The sequence below is a fragment of the Columba livia genome, chromosome 4, assembly GCF_036013475.1.
Source record: "Columba livia isolate bColLiv1 breed racing homer chromosome 4, bColLiv1.pat.W.v2, whole genome shotgun sequence".
NCBI lineage: Eukaryota > Metazoa > Chordata > Aves > Columbiformes > Columbidae > Columba > Columba livia.
This window is the reverse complement of record NC_088605.1, coordinates 47,052,057-47,070,206: the sequence shown is the minus strand read 5'-3', so window position 1 is coordinate 47,070,206 and position 18,150 is coordinate 47,052,057. Positions and strand designations below refer to the sequence as shown.

Sequence of the window (18,150 nt, the reverse complement as noted above, 5' to 3'; positions counted from 1 at the left end):
TTTGAAAATACAGTGCTTATAACTTCCACATGCTCTGTATTCACAGAACTTCAAATAATCTCACTGACAATTTGCTTCCTTTTTAATATGGAGAAAATGGGTTAGCCTGCAAACAGGATAAGTTTGAATTTTACTTTTAAATGACAATTGTAGCTTATGAAAGTAATGATTTTTTACACGGAAATATGTCCAACTTAATAAAGGCAATATGCAACATGCTCTATACCTCTAGAGCTATGGACTTATTGCATTACTCTTGCTTGATCATGCTATACTGTCCAATAAGGAAACTCTCCTGTTGATTTCATGGTGCATTGAATTTTTCTTATATGAAAGTGTGTATATTCTAGCTGCCCCAGGCATGATGACAGTACTGGCAGTAGATGACAGAAATAATTGCACAGCAAAGCTTAATACAAGCATGGTGTCGGTATACAACAAAGTTAGTATTGTAAAATGGAGCCTTTATAAGTTAATGCAACGGAAATAAAAGGACAAGAATGAACATCTGAGCTTATCACTTACAAAGCAAATGAACTGCAAAAGGAAAAGCAGTGTCTTGAAGAAAAGAAGGGGTTTTAGGAAACTGTTGCACATTTTAGACAGGCAGAAATGGTATCATATACAAGTCCAGCAGTCAAACCATTCACCAGCGTTGGTTGTTTTGATTTATTTTCACACAATCAAACTGAATTTTGCTGGTCACTAATGCTGTGGCCTCAATAACTGGACAGATGAGTCTTTGTCCTGCCAAATGTGTTCTTGTCTATGGCATCACCATCTGCTACTTTAAATGGGAGAAGGATTGTTAGCGTCTTTTGCCAAATGTGGTTGAAATCTCTCACTTATTCTGTGGCAATAAAAGTGCTTTTATAGGCAAGTGAAGGTGTGTCAGACTTAGTTCGTATAGGTGAGATAAAGTTTGCAATGTTGCTACTGTTGAAAAGGAGCTGAAAATGGTGATAGTGTATACAATACACTCACAGTGGAGTTATGCCTTTCTGTCAGTATCCTTAAATGTTTGCAAAACACAATCTTTGATGCAGAAACTTTTTCAAATAATTGAGTGGAGTTTATTGTATTTCAAAACTTCATTCTCAGCTGTTTTTGTTGTTTAATGTAAAAACCACTCTTAAGCTAATATGTATATTTGAAAGTGGAAAATAAGTAAATACCATTTTCTTCATAACAACTTGTAAAAAGTTAAAAGAATTCTGCATTTTTATGTTATGAGATGGAGTAATTTTCAGATTAAAGAACTCTTAGATTTGACTGGCAGTGCATTCATAATCTCTAGAACAAATTAATTTCTTCCTGAGTTGGTCTCTTTATTTTTTTTTTCCTCCCTCCATCTCTGGATTTCAGATTGATGCAGGGTAGTATTGGTTTTGTCTGTTTTCACCACCGTGACTTGTGGTAATTGCTGAAAGCCTTGACACGAGGAAGAAGTTTGAAGTTTAGCCGATTTAGGAATGTGTTGTTTTAGCCATATGATTATATCAAAGTCTATGTGCATATCCCACCTCTGCCCTCTCCCCTCGGTTCCCCAAGACGACTCAGACTGAGCTGTGGTTTTTCTTGAAAAGTAACCCTCTACTTCAGCATGCTCTGGGCCGACTCAGCAGGCTTACATAGGTTGTGGTCACAGTGGCAGTGCCCTTCCCTTTCTTTTCTTTATTGCAGCCTTCAGCTGACAGGTTAACTAACATCTCGTCTCTCTAGGTGAAACAATGCAATTCCTCTTGGACTAAATTTGGGCGTGGCGAATAGCCCTCCAGTTTGGTCTTTTGTGCTAATGAAAGTGGCAAGCACTTCTGTACCCTTCTCCTTTGGGAGCCTGAGACTGGTAGCTGATTAGAGTGACTGAAACTTTTTCAAAGCAAGTATTATTTATTTACTTGAGTGTATATAGGTTGTTGTTATTTAACCCCCATTTATGATTACTGTCAGCATGGTTTGACTTCTTTGCTGTAATCTTTCTCTTAATCTTTAGGAGTAACCCTCATCTATGGATGCGGGAGAAACCCAAAGGCACTCTTGAGGCTTTCAGTTGTCACTTCATAAAGACCCATCACTCTTTCCCCTTCCTTTTTATTAGGATGTATTTAAAGTGTCTAAACATCTTCAAGGCAGTAGCTTAACTCTCCCTTTTCAGAGGAAAACATCTCTTCAACTGTTAGCCCAGCTCTTGGTATATTCCTCCTGTGCAGATTCTGCTTTGAAGAAATGCCTTACTTCTATTTTATTTATTTTATCCTACCTCATCCTAGGCTAGCAATTTAATAACAAGAAAGTAAAACTGAAACAGCATGCTGTATACTTAAAATATCTTACAGCTCACTCTTCACTTCTTTAGTGGGTAGGGCCTTTTGTCATTGCAGGTGTCTATTAAAATAGTAAAGTTTGGCAAAGGAGACGAAAATGTGACTGTACTACCTGAGCTTAGAAAGAACACAGATTTTGTTTTATCTATACTGAGAGCCCAACACTATCAGACCATAAATGAGCAATAAATGTGATCATTAATTATCGCATTGGTTTATTTCCCTACTTAATTTGTTACCTCTTTAATCCTTTTCACAGGGGAAGAAAAAAACCTGATCTTGTTAATTCTAAAAAAATAATGGCCAGGCAAACAAAACTTATTCTATGACTGGTGTTTATAAATCACTGCCCATATAGTTCCTCCTAGGAAATCTGAAATCATGGGTGTTTCTTGATGTTGAAGGATGGTGAAGTTAATTATTCAATAAACCAATTCCAATTTCATCTCTGTTTCCTTGATCATGTGTGTAGGTTATAAAATTACTTGCTTTAGTGTGTGTTCTCTGAATCTCAGTTGCTACTACATCTGTTAGTTGGTGGCAGTCTTTTCTGGATAGTCTTTAATCTAGCTAGTCAAAATTCAGTTTATTCCATGTATAACTGGACTTCGCTTCCTTAGAAGCTCATTTGTAGTACATACACCTAACCAGCATTACTAACCAGGAGATATTTAGTTTCATTTTACAAATACATGTTTGACCCTTTGGGATAGAATATCTTAGGCAAGTTGCTGGATTTCTTAACCATCTGGTTAATGAAATGCACAGGAATAGGCTTAGATGATCCAGTTCAAGCTTTCTGAAGATTTAATTTCCTTTGTATTAATAAATTTATTTCAGTCTAATAGGAGCTGGGCCCATAGAGAACTACTATGCCTGTTACAATTCTTAGTATTTTTGTCTGTAATTTAGGGAATTGGAATCTCTAAAATTGAAGAAATGCAATTATGGTGACTTGAAGTGTTGCTTCAGATGCTTTTTTCTCAACTAATATGTCTTCTGATAGAATAATTACAATAAGCAACATAAGGCCACACACAAAAATAAAAGCTTCGGGGTTTTTTTGAGTGTTTTTTGGTTGTTTGTTTTAATACTGGCAGTTACTACTAAAACACAGATGTTTTTGCATTAGTCATTGCAGTGTTAATGATGTTTCTTTGGGGGACACACAGAGCATCCTTTTGCTAGGATTCATATTTTACTGTCATCATTGGATCTTAGCAGGCACAGCATTACACAGTGAAAGCTACAGTGCCACTGATTTAAGAGATAATAGTATAGGCCTGTCCCAGTGTATCATACTAAACTTTTCTGTGGTGATTTGTGGTACAAAAGGGAGAGGTTTATAATCTTGAAAGGTACAAAAATTACATTGGTTTGAATAGAGCTGTTAGAAACCTATCTGTTACATGTCTTGGAAAAAAGGTTTACAGTCTGGAAGGGAAAAATAATCTCTAGGAAAATTAGTTTTTCACCAAATTTGAAAAGTTAATAGCAGGTTGGGCTATGCACTTGAGATGTGTATACACAAACCCAGCATATTTCAGCAGGCGAAGCATCAGACTTGAGGTTCAAAAGAACTGTATGTGGAAAAAAAAATAATAGGGTTCAGTCACTTAGGTTAGTAACAACAGGGACTACTCACCCTACCAAAAATAAAAACTGTGTGAAAAGCCATAGCTTTGACAGTTTAGAAGTTTGGCAACGGAGTATGGATATCTTTAGGCTTCTGAATTAAATTTGATCTTAGTAGCAGCCATAAGTTAATTTGTTAGTAGATGGAAAATATTTACTTAATTGGTCACTGTGGAGTGGATTGGTAGTACCAGTCCATTTCTTGTTGAAGAAGAGTCTGCACTTGGAAAAACTTATCATCCAAAACAGCACTAATTCCTGTCCTTGTTTTCATGCTCTGCAGAGTTGCCAGGAAAGAACTGGGCACAGACTGATGCATCAATTAAGTCCTGAATGCAGTCCATATAGGTTAGGGTTCAAAAATGTTAGTATGTCATTCTGGATAGCAGCTGAACTGTCTTGTTGATGAACAAAGGATTTCAGAGCTATTAACGAACTGCCTTACACAAGTCCTTGAACATAACTCATTCACATGAAAATAAGTCATGTGAATGCAATTTCAAAAGTTAACTTGCAATGTGGAATGCAGCATACCCACTTTCGAACTCCAGGTGTTTACTGTTCACAGAAGCTCTCTTTCATGTGAAAATAATGGATTAGAGATACTCAGTTTGCAGTAGTGTATGGCTTCAGCATAGTATGACAGGGCAAACAAAACTGTCTTCAAATGAAGCCTGTTAGCACATTCACAAGTGTTCTGTGGTTTATGATTTTTTTTTTGTTTTCAGCAGCAATGACATTTGAAAGGTTTATGTTCTGGCTGGTAAAGGAATTATTATGTCTGATGTCAAAACACTTGAAAAACGGTGTTGTGCAATGTCTATTGCCTAGGCAGTTGATGTGACCTGGCATAACCAAGAGCTGTAGTAATGGAGCTGGAAAGTATTTTGGAGGCTGCCCAATCCTTTAACCATGTTTTTCACTGCTGTGTACCGAAGGTGAATGGTGCTCTAACAGGTTCTAGCCAGCTCCTCATGTGAGAGAATTATTCTGCTGTCGTTACAAGGTGTATGTTCATTCTTCTCAATATTCATGAGACATATGGAAGAGCTTGATGTGATTTAAAAAGAAATAGGATTACCCGAACTGTGAAAACTTAAAGGATTTGACTAGTACTAGAAAAGGGCACTATCAGCAATGGAAAGTAGTTAAACCGTCTGTCGCCACAGTATAGTAGAAGAGCTTAGATTATAAAGCATCCCAACTTTGTACAATACTAGTTTTCATTTTAACCCTTTTACATAGAATCATAGCATGTCCTGAGTTGAAAGGGACCCACAAGGATCATCAAGTCCAACTCCTGCATATGACAACTCCACAGTTCACACCATGTGTCATGATCAGTTAGAGAAGGCATTCCAATTTATGACTTGGAGTTACTTCTTTGCCATGTTCTCATTATTTTGTACCAGCACCTCCTGTTAATAACTGGGAGGAGCCACTATTTCTGACAGCAGCAACAAAGTCTCTTTTGCTTGATAAAGAGAAGGCTGTGTGCTAAAGGACTATCTTGCATTTCAGGAATTACTGAATCTGTAAGGGCAATGTTTCAAGATGTTGGGCTGAGATTCAGCGAGTTGTTGTAGTAGCTGACTGACAGAATACTTGCGTGAATTTTGTCTATCATGCTTTTTCTTGGCATAAAGGGTGCAGGAGAGGAGAGTTGCTCATTTTGCTGACTTTCCAGTTCCTTGGGGAGCATGCTGAAATATTAATTAATACTTTTAAGTATTCTCACATGCTACAGAGAAGGGGTCCTGTAAATATCTTCTGAAACACTGACTCCTCCTGTGGTCATAAGCGTCATCCTTTTTCACCTGCAATGTAACATCCACGCTTTTGTCTCTAATAGGCACATAAGAATTGTACAGCACTAGCATGGCAAATACTAAATGCTATAAATATTGGTATAAGGAATGATGTTTTATGGACTGTACCTGTCACATCAGTATTTCCCTTGTGTTTAGCAACCTTACCTAGGCTTTAGGCTGAAAGCTCAGCTTGGGTTACTTTGTGGATGTCCTCCTTAACTTGGAGTAATAACTTGGAGTAATTTTAGCAGTACATTTTGGTATTTATAGCATTGAAATATATGTGCCTCAGGTATTGCAGGCAGAGATTATTCTTTTACCTCCAAACTTAAAAGGCTCAGGCTCAGAAACAAAAGACAAACATGGCCATAAACACTATTAGTTAGGACAGTGTGTTGCAGAAGGAGCATTGACAACTTACGTGCAGGACCAGATCCCAAGAATTAACCTTGTCACTTTTGCCCATTGGAGAATGACAAATCTCAAACTCAGCATCCGCTGAACGCTAATATCATTTGCGCTGGCAAATTATTGGTCTGTAGGGAAAAACTTCTGAGGACTGTTGTCTTTATTTCACCTAACGTGTTCATGTAACCTTGTGTGATGAAGTATTTGGGGTTGTGGGGGGAGAAAGAGCTTTTCTCTGTTGCAAATGCACAGGAAAAAGCTCCTGAGGAGCAAGATGCATCATGAAGTTCAAAAAGTGCTGTAGTGTTGAAGATTTGTTTCAGTTTCTGAGAAGAGCAAAAAAATATTTTAAGCCCTGAGGCTGAGAGGCATAAACAACTCCAAAAAAAGCAGAGTTAGCTACATTTCTTAACCAAAGAGGAGTGAAGGGGGTGTAAATTCCTCCTTTGCTCTGGCTGTCCTGTTGCTGTGTGCTCATGATAGGTGCAGTGGTCAGAGTGCGGTATTTATAGCCAGTACAGCAGAATTAGTTAAGGGTACTGATTTGACAGGAAGTTCCAAATGTTCCAAACTAGAAAAGCCACAGAAGGTGGGTGGTGTTATGTTATGGGTTGGTGGTTTTTTTGGCTTTGTGTGTTTGTTTGATTGGTTTTTGTTTTGGTGGGGTTTTTTGTTTGCTGCCTTTTTTTGGTGTGTGTTTGTTTATTGGTTTGGGTTTTGTTTAATAAATATATAAAATCAGCCCTAAACTTGAGCATTAACAGAGAGGGAACAATTTAGAAGGATGTTTATAAGCAAGGATCTTTAACAAACTATTCTTCTACAAAATCCAACACTTCAATTCCTTTTGATGTAAGTGGAAAAACTTGCTTTTGTCACAATGGGATATGGATCTGGCCTATTATCTATTTCTGTAATAAAGTCTAGGAGGGAAAAAAATAACTGCCAAAGATGCTGTGCAATAAAAAAGGTAATTCATATTCACTCCCCCTTATTCACTTCTACCTGATAGAACTCTTGCAGAAATACCATGTGCTAGTATATTTATAATCCTCCTTAAGATGTATGTAAAAATTCTGTGCTCACAGTAAGGAAAGTGTGTTAATATATGGTTGAGGTACAAAGAATGCTAATGATGATAATCTCTATTTTTTCAATTTGTGAGTGCTGGAAGGCAAGTCAACTGAAAAGAACAAAAGATTATCTGGGTTCAAAACAAGCAAATAAAAATGTTGGAAATTTAATTAATCCCCTGCCAATTTGTCTGAAAAATACCTAAACTTGGTTATCTCTGACTCCAGAATTTTGAGAGATCATTCAACTGCTGATGCAATTGAATTTAAGCAATTGGATTTTAAATTATACCTTTTTTAGTACCTCTAATTGGTAGAATTAAAAAATATAAACAGTAGTGAAAAAAAAAAAAGGAACAAGGATGAAGGTTTTTAATGCAGTTATTTATAAATTGGTAGAACAACCTCTTTTGCATGCCAATGTTAATTTCAGATGTGCTTTAATATCATTCCTATAAAAGGATTTTTCTCCTAGTGTAGAGTCCACGCAAAGGCAACAGCTGAGTGTTTATGTGGAGCTCTGTGTAGTAGATGATGTATAACTGTGGTGATTTAAAAGGAATATTGAAATAATTATGCTCTGAGGGCACAGTATTCCACTACTACTACCTGCAATGCAAAAGATTAAAGAAAGAAGAAAGTATCTCATACACTTCATAGATTATCCTTCCCTTCTTGCCACAGCCGAGGTTCTGGTCTCAGGAGGAAGAATGCCGACAACTACTGTTGGGTTTATAACTTTTATTTATATTGGTCATTCAAGAATTAGTTTATGTTTAAGACCTTTCCTCCTTATCCCTGGTCCTGTGCAAAACAGAAAGAATTTTAACTGAAATCTTCAACTGTGTAATGACTGGAATGGGGCAGTGATGCAGGAATTCCATGTTACAACAATTCTACACTGCTTTACCAGCCTGATGGTGTACGGCTTCTGTCAAGTATGTTTTTAAACACTGACACATAATGAGTAATCTATAGATTTAATTGTGACTTTAGATATTGGATTAAGCAGAAGTATTTTGATTTTAAAACAATGCCCAGATTATTTTCATGTACGGATTGGTAGATAGAATATGAGGGAGTTCTGGCATTTTGATTTTAATACATCTTAATACAAAGATAAATTTATTAGGGTATGTAATATTTGCGGTTCATTGTATGTCCATGTTTCTCTTTTTTTAATTATTATTTTTTAAAAAGTTATTTTAGTGCTACTACGCTTTGGTCTTAATTATACCAACAAAAATTCAGAGAAACTCTACTACTGTTAATATTATACTGAAACTACACAACTGTAACTCAGGACAGAGGATGTGGTTACATTATTCTTCTTGTTATTTTGCTTGCCTCATAGGTACACAGTACGCTGTTTGTAGTTAAAAAGCAAACAAATGAAACCTATAAAAAGAAACCAAAACCAACCACAACAAACAGAAACAAAACCTAAACACTTCAACAAACCTTTCTGTGCCCAAAAATCTGCAGAAAATCTAAGTACTCTGGTATTTGGATCAAAGAGAACGAATGACAAACCAATAAGTAATAGGATGCTGAAGTGTGATCTGTTTTAATCTAAGATACAGCATGATGTTATGTCCATTTTAGTGACTCTAGACAAATTGAGGTGCATTATTACCATTGACTTCCATGGTCAGGACAGGATAGGTATGTTCTCAAACTGGAACTTTTCCTTAAAGGAGGCGGGGCTGGGGAAATGCTCCTATTGAACTGTCATTGACAGAGTTTTTAGCAGTAATGTATAGTTTTATTAGTTTCAAAAAGGTGTAATTAATATTTACAGATATCAGGGTGAAAGTTATCCACTCAAATTTTAAGGGTTCTCTTGGTTATGAAATTACTGAGTTAAGAGGTGAAATCTGTTAGTTACAATGGTCTCAGAATTTATAAATGAAAATTTATGCACATTTTTAAAGATCTGTAGGAAAAAAACAAACCAGAGTGTCTGACTGCTACTCTGGACATATTAGTACCCCCCAAAAAAACAAAATCAGTTCTGTTTTGTAAATATGGATTAAACATCCTTATAAAATGGGATTTTTATCTCCCCACCTGGAATAAAATATATACCTCGCCAATCTACTATATTTATATTTTTTTCTTTATGGATTTTTTTAATTGTGTCAATGAGCATGAATGTGTGTGATCTGCTTAGTACAGTACACTGAGATTCTTCAAATGTCTTTTGAAAACAGCCCTTATAAACAGCTCTTGAAGAAGTTAAACTTGATGAAGTAAGTGGAAAGGTCTTCCTGTGGATGAATAGTTGCTAAAAGACAGGAAATGAAGTTGAGGTAAAAACAGTCAGCTTTCAGAATGGAGAGAGGTAACTGGTAGAATCTTCCTTCTAGCGCTTTGATTCTGTGATTTTTGCCATTGAATGTATTTATGAATGAGGTGGAAAGGGGATTAAATAAAAGCATACTTAGCTGTATTTAACTCTGAAAAACATGCAGCAGAACTAGCGTAGATGGAGAGGAATGTGGAATAGCATTTACATGAGCAGAGACTGAAGAGACTAAGGCTGCTCTGCCTAGGAAAGAGTCAACCTAAGAGAATATGATACAGACCTGTAAAATTATGAAAAGATAAAAAGTTACCATGGAAAGATCACTCACTGTTTCCCATAGCACACAAATTAGCATATTACCAGTTTGAATGCTTAAGACAAAAGAAAATTATTTTTTCACACAATGAATAGTTAAATTTTTAGACTTCATCATTTGTCAGAGGATGTTTTAAAACTCAAAAAAAGCCATACAAGGGTTAGAAAAGGTTGAGACAACATTAGGAAGGATGGTCTGTTGGGTGCTTTGAAACATGATGATTTGGAGGAAATATACTACTCAGAAAGTCCCATAACTAACTGCTTATGATAATAAATAATGATAATAAATATTCCAGGGTAGCAGTTCTTATATCCTGCTTATGTTCCTTTTAGACTCTGTTTCTGCATACATTTTTCCCTCTCAGCACCACTCTGCTGCAGTGTATGGAAGCTGTCAAGTTACCTTAGCTTTCCATGGTTTGGAACCACTATACAATGCAAACAGGGTTTTAAATACTGTTTAAACCTATGTAGCTAGTTGTTACAGTCATTGTTACTGTATATTATTGTTGATACTTCCTGTTGCATAGTACTTAAGTAGTCTCTGCTTATTACATGGATGCCAGATGCTACAGGAGGAGCATATATTTAAGGAACTAACAAAATCTTAGATGGCAATAACATCACTTACTACATATTGATTTTTACAGTTGGCTTTTCCAGACCTTGAAATATGTGACATTTTTCAGAAGGATTAAAATGGCAGTATTAAGTACTATAGGATAAACTCATACTGGCTAAGCGGAGTCCTGTATATTTTTTTTGCCTATGTCTTTTAGATACAGGTTTAAGACCTGAACAAAAATCCCAGACCTTGAGTAATATGCCTATGGATGTGAACTTTTTAGGGTCAAGTCTAACCTTAGTGGGTGAAAAAGCAGGAGCTACTGCATTGAAAATGGAAATTTTGGGTAGATTAATTAAGAAAAAGTGTTTCCTTTGCCTTAGGGTAATCTATATGCAACAAGTCAATATGAGGAATTATTCTTCTTGATTACCAGTGATTTATGAGAATACACTTCCACTGTGTCAGTTTTCACACAGTGCAGAATATTCTCTCCTGCTCTGTGGTTTGCACATTGTCCCATAAGGAAGGTGATGCTTGGATCATATCTCGGGGGGGGTGTGTAAAAAGAAAAAAAAATCATTAGTTTGTACTGAAATGTAATGTATATCCTGCTGTGATGCAAGGGCGGTAAGAGAAACGGCGTGCCCACCACAGCTCTATTTTTTGCACTCGTATAGTTACTAGGAGCTCTAATTGATTAAGAACAGTTGCAAAAAGGGGAGCTTTACAAAATTTTATTTTCGTGGTACAAACTTGTGACTAGAATTCCAACAGAATGCTTATATGTCCAAGGACTGTGGCTTTGGATGATTGTGGATAACTACTATATTGGAAGTTAGTTTTGTTAGATTATGTTCTGATCTATGGTGACAGAACAGTGCTGGGACTCTCTGTTAATGAGTTTCAACAAATGAAAATTGTTATACTGTATTTTCCTTTCCCAGGCAAAAAGTGAGGGCAATTTTTCATGTTGGAAAATTGCAGTTTCATTGCCCACAAAAACATCTACTCTTACAAAACAAAATAAAACAAAGCAAAAACAAACAAACAAACAAGCAACCACACACACACACAAAACAAAACAAAAAAACCCAAACCAACACCACAAAAAAATTCCAAACCAAAATCTTATAGAATGTGCTACACTGCTGTTTTGCAGCACTAGCCATATAAAATACTTCTCTCTATGCATCTATACAACAGATTGAAGTTGCCTAGGGTACTCCTGACATTTTTTCAGTCATGCCTGTAGTTTCTGGACAGCAGCTTAGCTGCTGTGATTAAAGATAAGATGCAGCTGTGGCTTTTCTACAATAATTGCTGGGTGCCAGAATGTTTCCTTAAAAGGCTACTGAAATTTATGGCATGAGCTGGGCTAATGCTGATAGAGATGCCAAGCTCTGACAGTCAGGTGAGGAGCAGCTGAAACACCTGTGCACCAGGCTCTTGGGCTTTCAGAACAGTCCTGAATTTGGAATGTCACCTTTGTAAAAGTTCTGTAATATAGTAGAGAAAGACAGGGTAGGTGAATGCTAGTGAAAGCCTTCCTTTTCTTGATAAGAAGGATACTAAAGAGAAGGAAATATGGGGCATAGTATGCTATGTTTTTCTTCTCTTAAATATTCCAGGTTTTATGCTTTAAAGTAGAAATATGAGCTCAATTTTGTGTGTTATCTGAATTAAGGATTACAAGGTTGGGGATTATTTTATGTTGCTGATTGCAAAATTATTTGAAATGAATTCCTATGTTCTTGCTTTCCTATTGTCTTTCATTTTTCTAGGTAAATGAAAGTAAAAGTAGTAAAGCCACACTTCAGTCAGTAAAGGCTGAATAGACAGGGAACAGATTACAGCGCACAGAAGTAATACCTTCTTATTAAATCTCTTGATTTTGAGAGCAGAATGACTGTTTAAAATAAGGAATACTGTTTTCCTGGTTTAACAAGGTTCATTGGTTTGAAAATGGTTCCTGTATTCTAAAACATCTCTAATTAATTGAAACTTAAACCTGTCGTGCTTATTTTTAATATAGGATGGCGTTGTGTTTGTGTTAAAACATCTGTCATCTTGTCATGTGTATGAATGCTTGTTTCTAATGGTCAGCTTGTCACAGTTAATTAGTCTTTAGACATATGAACAGTCATAAAGCAATGTGACTTTGAAAATTATGTTTCTAAACAGCCATAACTTTGAACTCTGAGACAATATAATCACTAGATACTTGTGCTACAAAGCAGACTGTAAACTACCTTAATTCACCAGGACTGAGGGAACATGCAGTTTTCTATGTAGAAAGCTTCTTGTGTCTACTTTTAAGTTTGCTGCATGCGTGTATCCAGTTTTGATTTCTTCACTAGTTTTTAATACAGTTGTACATCTAAATTTTGGGATTTTGAAGTTCTTTGCTGAGCTTCAGAAAAAAAATAGTCAGTAGTGACTAGTATTGTTTTGCATGTCCTATTTGACACCAGAAAGCCCTGACTGTCCTCTGGAAACAAAAAGTGCATTATATGCACATCAGGTTGCCCCCTCAATGACTGACCATCAGTAACAATTTTGAAATACCATGAATTTACTGTAGGATTTGTTTAGATTAATTGGAAGGGTATGACAATTTAAAAAAATGTGGACTTGTATCCAGATTTGAGAGAAATTTGACTTTAGGCTTTTCATTCAGATTTATTTCCTGTTTTTAACTTCTTAATGTTCCAGTATACATGGGACTAATCTGGCATGAATGCATATGAGCTCTAAGATGTGATGGAGCCACTGGGTTCTTGTTTGTTTTAATGGAAGTGGAAGGACATTCAGAATCCTGAAGGAGAGATGTCATTCCCCTATTGAATTGGGCTCTATGGTAGAAAAGAAAATGAACCCAATAGAATAAGTCCATTCATAAAAAATGATAGCAGATGCTACAGCAAATGTCTTAGTTGCCTGGTATTTTTGCAAGAGGCTTTTTCTACCAAAGGTAATTTGCGATGTCCTACACTCTATTCATCCTCTTTTAGATAAGGTGATTTCAATTTCGCAAGAATTAATGCTTCAGCATATAGGAATCAGTTTTTGTTAAAACTCTCGTTATGGTGTTCTGAAGAATAGGTAATTGCAGGAAGATCAGGAGCTAGTGGTAAATGTATGTCTCTAATGAATTCTATTTCGTTTCCAAAAACATAGCAACTTATATGTCTTAAATTATAAAATCACTTTCCTTTTTTCAGAATGATAGTCTCAGTAGACTTTTAAAAATATTAACAGGGATGGAAGAATTATGCCAGGGGAGAGGGCATAAATAGCTGAGAATTGTGCAAGGGGAAAAGGCAAGAATAGCTGATATAAGAAGCCGACAAAATGGGCTATGAGTACATAGGTAGCATTTTCTTTTTAAAGAGTACTCTGAATTCTAGTAGGCCATTTATACCTTATTGGTCTCCATATGTTTGGAAAGAATGAATAGCTAGTGCCTCCTAAGCCTTCTTCCCCATCTTTATAACATAGTAGTTATCTGTCTTCTGAGTCTGGGATTCTGTATGGGCACCTGACACAAAGTAGGGGATATAATTCATTAGATGCTGGTAAATGCTTAGGAAAAGCAAAATTATGTCTAGCATCTTCCGCCAGAGGTGAGGGAGAGTTTGCTTCCAAAGGTAGGCACTAACTAAGAAAGTCACTAGGAGAATAAGTCAAGTCAGGCCTGTATGGCATTGGAGGTGGACATCGAAGAAGTATGGAATCAAAGAGCCTCCATGCCCATAGACCTTTGTCTAGCAGGTTTGGGAATTCCAAGATTTGGGAAGGTTGTGGCCAAAGGGCTGACTTTTGTGTTTTTCACAAGGGATCCTTTCAGTCTCAAGAAATTTAGAGAAAAAGCAGTTTGGGCAGATCTTTAGAGGAAAAAGATGTAACCGGAGAAAATGTGATTAAATCTATCACTGGCTAAATGGAGGTGTGTGGAGCTCTGTGTGGAGCTGCAGTTTCCCAGCACCTGTCCAGCATTTTACAATCTTTTCATGTAATACAGCTGTTTTTTCTTTGAATCAAGCATTCAGCCTGCAGCCTGACTGCTGTATAAGAGATCCATGACAAAATCACAAAACACGCATAACTAGTTTCATGAATCAAGCTCTAAGCTCCATGTACACCCTAACAAGCAATAACACTAAATGTGTTTGACATGAATACAGTTTGCCAAATGCTGGGGTAACAGAATAAACAAACATTAACAAAATGGAGTCCCGCTCTCATAAATATGTGCTACATTGCATTTTGAAAATGAGACTCTCAGGACCAGACTCTCCTCATCTGATTTATACCAGCTCAGCCTCATTAACTGACATGAATTTACACAAGTTCTGTAAAACTCTGAATTTAAGGCTATGTATTTCTTCTCTCCTTAGGGATGACTTGCAAACCATATTTCTTTTATTCCATGTGATGTATTGTGATTATGGTGCAGAATTCAGAGTTGGCTTTGAGAAAAGCAAAGAATCTGTACCTTGCCAACCAGACTTGGTTCACAGTTGGGGAAGCTCTGCTGCAACATCATCATGAATGATGAAAAGGTAGCTAGCTGGTAAATAGCTAGGAGATCCTCAGGCTGTCTTTTGAATGTTGATTTTGAATGGATACATCATAAATGCAGTTTTTCTTATAGGCAGTGAATGTTCTCTGAAATCAGGGTTGTAGATAATAAGCCTTCTGAATTGTTCTGACTCTGCAGAGGTGAAGTATTAGTAAGGTTTATATGATCACTATTACTTGTAGTTATAGGTTATCCTGTAGCTTCTCCAAAATCTCAACATTATTCTTGGTATGTTGTAGTTTGTTGCTAGCTGCCAACTATAGAGTACCTGGCAAGGTTTTTAATGTGCAAAGGCATCCCAGGGAATAGAACTCACGTATGTGCAAATGCATCTGTAGTCACCAGCACCATCCAGGCTTGCACATGTACTTAATAGAGGTTTGTGCATTAGGCAATATATATCATACAAACACCCAGACTGGGAGGCATTTATAGAGGTCAAATGGTCAAACCTCCTACTCAAGGCGGGGCCAGTGCAAGAACTAGATCAGGTTGCTAAGGGCCTTGTTCAGTAAAGTTTTGAGCATCTCCAAGACTGGAGCTTCCTTACGTCCCTATGCATGCTTTCTGTGAGTATGCCATCTTGAACTGGTGTAGGTGTTGTCTGCAGTTTAAACCTAAATATTGTAGGATATCTTGCTGCTTCTGTCTATACTGACATTAACATATCTTTGGCTTTAGAGTTTTGTAGATCAGTTCTTACAACAATTTATTGTGAAATTCAGTAAGGAATTTGCTAGTTTTTATTGGTTATAGTTGGCACGCAGAGGTTGAGGAAAAAGCCAATATTATTTGGCAGAAATTTCAAAGTAAATAAATCAGAGGTGACTTCAGGACAGATATCCTTGTTCTGATTCCTCTTGAACTTAGAGCTCAGCTGAGGATCAAACTTTGAAACTTTGCTCAAGCCTGTATCTGAAGGAAATGAGAGGGAAATAAATGTAGTATGGTGTGTGCTATTTCAGCTTGTGGCAGTGTTACATGAGCTTGTGGGTGGTTAAACAGTTTTGTGCTGCAGTATATTGTGTACTGCAATATATTGTGAGATCCTAAAAGCAGGCAACACACAGATAAGAGAAAAAAACCTCAATTGCAGTCCTCACATTTTTTGTCTTTGCTTCCAATCTAGAGAAAAAAGACCTATGATTTAATCAGCTGCTGATCTGAACAGTTGGAAAGGATAAATTCATACAAATATAATGTTCTGTCTTTCTAAAATAACGTTTCTCTGTTACAATGCATTTTACATGCTATGGATATAACTCAATATCGTGAATATTTCTCTCCAAGAAAAGTGGAGAAGTGATTGTGTTGCACCATTTATTTTTTTTTTTTCTTCTCTCTGACATGTTGAGGCTGCCAGGTTCATCTTGCACTGTAATTTGGAGGCTCTTCCCAGTTTCATTAACTGACTGCAGTCTCCTGGGCACATTCTGCAGGTTGATCTTGCTCTTTATTTTGGAAATTCCTTTGAGATATTTAAATGATAATGTAGTCTGAACTGTTCTTGGTTGGAACTTTTTATACTACCAACTGTCACTGTACCTTCTTAAAGAGGCTAACTGTTGCCTTTTGTGCAAGTAAGTTTTCCTTATATTGGATGCAGTTCAGTACAGATCCAGATTCTGACAGAATTTTCCATGCTTGCTATTGAAAGACATCATTCATAGAATCATAGAATGTCCTGAGTTGGAAGGGACCCACAAGGATCATCGAGTCCCTGCATTTGACAACCTCAAAATTCACACCATGTGTCTGAGGGTGGAAGTAAAAGAACTTTGCCAGTTGTCTTTAGCAGAATTGCATACAAATACTTAAAACACAGAGGCCTTTTACCCCTTTCCTCTTTCCTTTAGAAAAATCAAGACATGCACTCCCTGAAAGTGGTCTCCTGAGGTCACTGTCAGTCTGAGGAAATTACATGAAAGAGGATGATGTGGAGGAAGTACTACATTAACTATGTCTCTTCTTCTGCCCTTCTCTCTAGTTCCCTGGACAGTACATCCTATTGAAGCTAATGGGATAGAATAACTCCAGTCTTTGTACCAGAAACAAACACAGTTTTAGGAAATTAACCTGGAGCAGTTGATGTAGTGGAAGCTGGTACATCCTCAGATGAGTTCTCCTAACTTCTGGTCATTTTTGGAAAAAAGGTAGAAACAGCAGAGATTTACATTTTTCTCATTTGTTTTTCATAAATCCAAATTCTAAGTGCTTATAAGAACTCCACTAAAATGTCTTTTGTTCATGTGATATTTCTGTAATAGGTTAAAATAATCCAGTATTTCAGAAATTTCCCGAGAGGAAATTCTCCAAAAGGCAAACTTTGGACATACCACAAGTTGTTGTTTTTGCTTCTAGATTCCTTTTTTGAATTCTCTGACTTTTTTGAAGCATTTATAACTTATTGTTTTGTATTATGGGTTTGTGTTCGGTGTTTGTGTTGGGTTTTGTTGTCGTTTTGTGTTGTTGTTGTTGTTTTTTTTTCCCCACATATATTGAATTTGGAGTTTAACTTAAAATCAGCTTAGGTTTTAACAAAGCATAGATTCTCTCACAATTGGGTTAAAAAAATTTTGACAGCCCAGGCTGGGATTCAAGGTTATTGTAAATTCTGAAACTGCAAGTTTTGACAAGGTTTGATAAGAACATTCTAAGTACTTCTGAAGATGCCCACGCTTCATATATTTGACACAAAGGATTTTCTCTACAAGCAATATTTTCCAGGTCTCAACTATGTGTTGAGAGATTAATGAGAATTTTCACTTTTATTGCTGGCATATTTTTTGCCAGAAGCAAACTGGTTTTCCTTATTAACAGAACATTGCTGATGCTCTCATTAAAACAAAACAAATAAACCACTAGGTGAAAATACAGAAGTGTAACTGTTGGTAACAGTAAGCTGGTGCTATCCTTTTCTCTTCATCCTAATTGCATATGGAGAGAAGATTCCCTGTTACTTAGCCTGAAAGAGCTTCCTTTCTCTGCAGTCTTATGGTATCTGTGGAGGAAGAGTATTGTTAATGCAGTGGAAGCCATGTAACATGTACACATTCTGTATAGTGGAGATGTTTCCTGGATGCCACATGTGATGGAAAACTGAGCAGCTGTGGCAGCCTCTTC

The 18,150-nt window shown here is 36.6% G+C and overlaps 1 long non-coding RNA gene across 3 annotated transcripts in view; it reads left to right on the top strand.

The window, feature by feature from the left end:
• The window catches only part of LOC135579446 (uncharacterized), a 226,406-nt gene that overhangs the window by 51,648 nt on the left and 156,608 nt on the right, over window positions 1–18,150 (top strand). Inside the window, exons 1-2 of one of the 3 annotated variants that reach the window (XR_010472536.1) lie at window positions 14,981–15,596; window positions 17,015–17,180. The exons of the other annotated variants lie outside the window; for them this stretch is intronic. This is a non-coding gene — a long non-coding RNA (uncharacterized LOC135579446). Of the gene's footprint in view, window positions 1–14,980; window positions 15,597–17,014; window positions 17,181–18,150 lie in introns of those variants that run through there. 3 annotated transcript variants of the gene reach the window in all.